Here is a 6,405-nt window from a genome sequence, read left to right on the forward strand (position 1 = left end):
TTTTATACAAGGCCCCCCCCCCCCCGGCCATGGCTCTGCCAGGCCTAAGTGCTACTGTAAGGAGAGAGGCAAGAAGCATAAGACGGCAGGACCAACTCACACTTCCTCTGCCGCTCTTCAACAGCCCCATAGCCAGGGATGCAATGACCACCCCGAACCCCTCACGCCAACCCCAAAGCTTGGCAGTATGCCACATAATGTTGCTGTGTAGTACTAGTTGCCACTGCCACCTCCACCAAAGGCCACATCTTTCCAAAGTAGCTGTTTCCAATTACTCTTCTAAGAAAGGCTGAGACATCATTCTCAATAAAACTCATTATAACTCTTCCCTAACGTAGTCAAGGCATGAAGGAAACAGTTACAGATTTTTCCACTCTCCTCTCCTAACTCTCTGCTTCCCGGCTTGGTTAGGTGACACAGGAGGCTATAGAAAGGAGCCCAGCTGTCCACAGCAGGGAAGGGTAACATCTCATTACCATGAATCTATTGTCAGCATCAGTTGGAAGGAAGTGAATGACACAGCATTTTTGTAATGGAAAAAAACCTTCACAAGAAGTCAAAAGTCCTGGCTCTGTCACAAATAAGTTGCGTGTGAACTTTGCCAAGATGCTTTGCCTCTCTGAGCCTCAATTTCTTCATTTGAAGAGACTGAACAAAATCTCTAAGGTCCCTTCTAAGAGTCTATGTGTGTCAAGTCATGGAAAAATAGGACCTGATGCCCAAGGCCTATTAAAAATATCTCCCCCAAGTGACTGCTCATGGATACAAGGGGTTTTTTTGGAGGATGGAGAAAGGAATGATAAAAATATTCTAAAATTACATTATGGTGATGGTTGCACAACTCTGTAAATATACTAGAAACCACTAAATTGTACACTTTAAATGGGTGAATTTTCAAAAATTGTGGTAAAATACACGTAACATAAAAATTTACCATCTTAACCTTTTTCAGGTATACAGTTCAGTGGCATTAGGTACATTCACATTGCTGTGCAGACATTACCACCATCCATGCACAGAGCTCTTTTCATCTTGCAAAACTGAAACTCTGTACCCACTAAACAATAACTTCCCTTCCCTTCCTTCCCAGACCCTACCAATCACGATTCTACTTTCCGTGTGTACGATTTTTGACTACTGTACTCTAGATACCTCATGTGAGCAGAATCATGCAGTATTTGTCATTTTGTGACTGGCTGTTTCATTTAGCATCATGTTTTCAAGGTTCATTCGCGTTGTTGCAAATGACAGGATTTTCCTTCTTTTTAAAAGTTGAAGACTATTCCACTGTGTATATATAACCACATTTTCTTTATCTATTCCTCTGTTGATGGACACTTAGGTTGATTCCATATCTTGGTGGATGATGGTTACCAGAGGTTGGGGGGTGGGGGGAGGAGGGAGGGAACAGGGATCTGTTGGTTAAAGGGTACAAAATAAATGTATACAATTATGATTTATCAATTAAAAATAACATTAATTTTAAAAATAACTGGAAGTTATTTAAAAAGACGGATGCCTGAGTCCAACCCCAGACTAACTAGATCAGACTCTCCAAGGCAGGGCCTGACACTGGTATTTTCTAAAGCTCCCCAGTAATTCAAATGTGCAGCCGCTGTTGAGAAACACTGTATAAGCTAAATTCCCTCAGTCCAGCTCCCTTCTTTTCCCCAGTCAAGTTTCTTTTATCATAAAAGTGACAACCTGAAGGTACTGTAACTTGTAAAGGTGACCTGTGGCCACAGTCTTAGCGGTTTAAGGAATAATCATATCACTGCTCTCTCCTCCCCCGACCCCACTCTATTCATTTAGTAACTAAGACATTAACCTCTCCCTGATGCAGCTCCAATCTTTTTCTTCCAAGACGTCTCCCCTTTGTTTAGAGTCTACAGGCAGACAGGAAATGTGAAAATTAAAGTATCATGTGATGAGCCGATGAATGCTGCCATAGGATTAAGCACCGGGCACTTCGGAAGTACATGGGAAATGAAGCAAACCCAGCCTTGAGGTATGTGCAGTTTAACCAGGTGAAGTCCAGGTGAACAGGTGGGGTGGTCAGAAAAGGAACACACGGGCCAAGGCCAGAGGCAGAGGGGTGCAGGGAGGGGAAGTGGCTGTTTGGGAGTTGGGACAAGATTGGGTCAGAAAAGCTCAGGAGAGAGAGACTGGAGGCAAATTTCCAAGAACTTTGTAATTTAGGCTGAACAGTTTGGATTTACTCTGATAGCAAATGGGAGCCACTGAAAGATTTTAAGCTGAGGAGTGTCATGACAAGTTTTTATAATAGGATGAAAAAAGGCCTCTGAATTCCAGTAGTAACTTTTGTCTGTATGTTTTGTCTGTGTGGTTTTGTCTGCATGTTGTGGTGTTGTGTGACCTCTCAGACTCAAGTAATTTAAAAACTCTTAAGGGGCTCGGAGATCTTCAAACTGCACCTCTTCGTTTTGCAGATCAGGAAACACACCAGTTTAACGGCCTGTTACAGCTGACTCCCAATACAACGCTTTTCCTAAATTCTGAAACAAGGAGGACTTTTAGTCATTCTACTGCGTAATATATAGTCAATCCAGTAAAAATAAATTTTCTCTTTTATTTTTAAAATAAAGAGCAATGTAAATGTTATAGAAATTCTGGAAATTGGAGAACCTATTCTTGGCCTATTTCCTTCCAGGTTTGTGTGTGTGTGTGCATGCACATGTGCACATGTGCCTATGACTTCATATATTTATGGTATACATACATTTTTCTTTTAAATATTAAAGTCTTTTAAAAATTAAAAAATGTTCATTTTTATAGATGACTACATAATCTTCTTACTGTGCATTTTTAAGGGCTTCATACTATTCCATTGCATAGATTATCACACTTTATGTAATCATTTTTCTATTTGGAAGACATAAAGATTGCTTGCAATTGTTCTCCATTTGTGCAAATAAATCTTTCTGCATTTGAATTACTTATTCAGACAAGAATCCAGAAACTGCTACCCCTGGGTCAAAGACTGTGAGCATTTCCCTTGCACTTGAACTGCACAGTCAAATTACTTTCCAAAAGGATTTTACCTGCTTAGAATGCTACCTGTGTATGAAAATACCAACTTTTGCACAACCAGCACCAGCCCTTATGTGTGTCTACAGCTGCATCTACATGTTCATGACATACACATATAACCTTGATGCAGTGGCACTGCATAGTGGTGGTGGGAGAGATCTTAGCTCCTCTCAGGTAATCTCATCAACTCTTGTCCTGTACTCCAAGTAAAGAGACACAATCCAAGTAAAACAAGTGTTTTCTATGCAAGCACAGCTTCAGCAACACACCTGAGCACTATACACACACACAAACATATACTCTAACTACATAGGAAACCCCTCATATTTAGAAAATTTGGAGCCATCCCCGATTTATTAGGATGAGAAATGTACTTTGTGATTGTTCACTTTATAATCTGATGATTTCTATCAGATTGAGTCTTTTTCTATGCATAGGAAACACATTTTTGAAGGGCTGGCACTGAGCAAGCTGAAACAGGTCTGGGGCTTGATGGAACTAAGCCCAGAAAGCCCACCTTGCAGCCCAGGCTTTCCTCCCTTGTGGGATGGGTGGGTGGGTGCATCCTCCAAGATGGGGATGGACAGCAGTAGCCCTTCCTCACTCTCCAGCTGCTTCCCACTGGAAGACCACTCGGTTGAGAGATTGCTAGCAAACTCTAGGCTCATTGTCTTGGCCCAGGAATAAATCCTTGGTTTCAAGATCATCTTGTACAAATATCAGTCTGCTAAAACTTAGAAATTAGATCTTATTTACAAATAATTTATGGACATAATACAGTGCTGGGCCATCCATCATGAGTGCAGGAGGAGGTGACACCCGGTCTCGCTATAGATCAGCAACTTTGTTGTTTGTCTCTTTACTATCATTCATTCATTCATCCTTCCATCAGTCTGTTCCTTGGGTCTCCAACTACTGGTAAACTCCTTTAGGGTCAGAGCTGGATTTTATTCATCTTTGTATTCCCAGGGCTTAACATAGTGAATATTACAAAAAAAACCTCAATAAGTGCACTGAAGAGATGAACATGTGACCTTTTAAAATCCCTTCTGAGTTCTGTGATTCTGTAAAGTCAGAGATTACCATCTCAATGTTATCTTCAGACCTAGAGGCATGTCTGGGGTACACAGAAGTGATGTCCAAGGCTTGCTCAGTGGCTCTCCCATGACTGAGAGAATATGCTTGAAAAAACATGGACAATTTTTATGTTAGGGTTGGAGAAGTTCTATTTTGAAAAAAAAAAAAGAGTTACATTTTTTAATGGTAACGATGTGAGATGGATGGTCTAAGGATTCATAAGCCACCAAAAAATTAATACATTACTTGCGTGTTGTCTGCTGCTGATGTCCCACAATGCATTTCTTCCTGACCTGACCCCACTTGTGCCCACACCATGGGGTCAATCATCCAGTGCTGGAGCTGGAGAGAACCTTAGAGATGACATCATCTCCATCTTTTATTTTTCCCCACGAATGAGGAAAGAGGAACTTCTTGAGAAGCAGCCACATTTTCTTTGTAATTTTCGAATATACATGAGAATGAGTTTCTGCTAAGACATTCCAAGAAACAAAAAGATAGAATGATTCCTTGTAGCATTATGTAATTGTTGAATTATTATATAATTTTATGTTAAATCATGACAAATATGTCAAATATGTATAGAATTTATTATCAAATTGGTATCATAAAACACAATCATTATTGTTGGCTTTCATTGTCAAAGGAATAAGCCCACAATCATAGGGTTATTCAATACAAAAAAATTTTAAATGACAAAAGTAATAAAACTATCCAAAATTTTTAAAAATCTTATATAAGCTTTATATTCCCCTCAGTGTAAGCAAGTGAACTCTCCCTAACACTAATCTCATGTCATGAACTGGAAATTCTATTTCTCTTGTACCCAGATAACCTCTAGCATAGTTATGGCATACAGTTTTTTGACATTAGTTTTTTGATTGATTGATTGGTCCATAATTATTACACATGTTAAAGTTATGTTTTTCTTTATTCACCAAGGGAGATACTGGCACTCTCTATCAGTAAATGCATTGTACATTACATAAATATTTAACAGAGCAGAAGAAAGAATCAAGGAGGTGTTTCTCCAGAGACTTTGCTCTTGAAGGCTTCCACATTGACATGGTGGTGGCCACAGTGGGAGAGTGGCTGCAGCCAGAGAGTGGTGTCTGTCATTGCTGATTCAGTTCTTGAGTCAGGCTTTGTTGGGCAACTGCCCACATTGTTGAATTTCATGACCACCATGTTTCCTCAACATAATAATCCAGTTAGCACCCTCCAGCATGCCGATGAGAGACTTCACAGAAGAGCCAAGGGCCTAACTGTCTCACAGGGGTAGCGACAGTATAAAAAGCTGATTATCCTGTCTAACTTGGTGTCTGGTCTAGCATGCCAGGAGCCTTCCTATCAGAGGCTGAATCATTTAGAGGATTCAGATATGATTAATTTGTCACAATGACAATCTTTGACTTAATGCCACAGATAAAACAGAAGGCCTGAAATGAACTTAAATAGATTGGAGAGAGAGAAATAACATGAGTGTGGGTTCTGGATTCAAATTCTGGCTCTGATTACTAGTCTTGGAAGCATGTGCAAGTTACTCAATTTCCTTATCTATTATAAAAAGAGAGGAATAATAAAATTAAAAGTAGAAAAGTGCATATGTTTAGAATATTACATCAAAATATATAAATTTAAAACTTAGAACACTTTCTAGCACGTCATGAGCCCTCAATAGCTATTATGGTAATTAAAATGAAATGGGATACTATTATTCACATATGATAGTAACACTACTAAACCAGCTTCTCTTAGGGTGTGTGTTTTCAGTTATTTGTTCAAGCTCAGCACAGATCTATCCACACTGTCTGCCTTTTTTTTATAGACACTGATGTACCACATTTCTGAAAAGATCAGCCTCATGCCTAACAGAGTAAGGCAAATTGGGCCTGGGACTTTGAACCCCAAACTGTGACCTCACAGCTACTTGGTTCATAGAGAAAGGAATTAAGTAAGAAATCTCCCAAATGTGTATCCATCCCTGTTAGCCTCCACGTTTCCTCTTACTTCTTTACCTTCCAGCCTCAGGGGAAGCACTCTCCACCTACCTTCCAAACCTCAGCCTTCTACCCGCCCCGTCAGCACCTCCTCTGTATGTGGACTCTTGTTCCAACAATCATTCTCTCTCTTACATCTTCGGTCTCTCTCTCCTCCGTGGTTCTTCTGTTTAGGGTGACCATATAGTATATTGTCCAAACCAGGAAATGTTACAGGAAAGGGGACACTATTAATAATTCCTAGAGATAACAGGTAAGCTGGGGCTATCCCAGGCAA

This window comes from Galeopterus variegatus, unplaced genomic scaffold, assembly GCF_000696425.1.
Source record: "Galeopterus variegatus unplaced genomic scaffold, G_variegatus-3.0.2 Scaffold4484, whole genome shotgun sequence".
Lineage (NCBI taxonomy): Eukaryota > Metazoa > Chordata > Mammalia > Dermoptera > Cynocephalidae > Galeopterus > Galeopterus variegatus.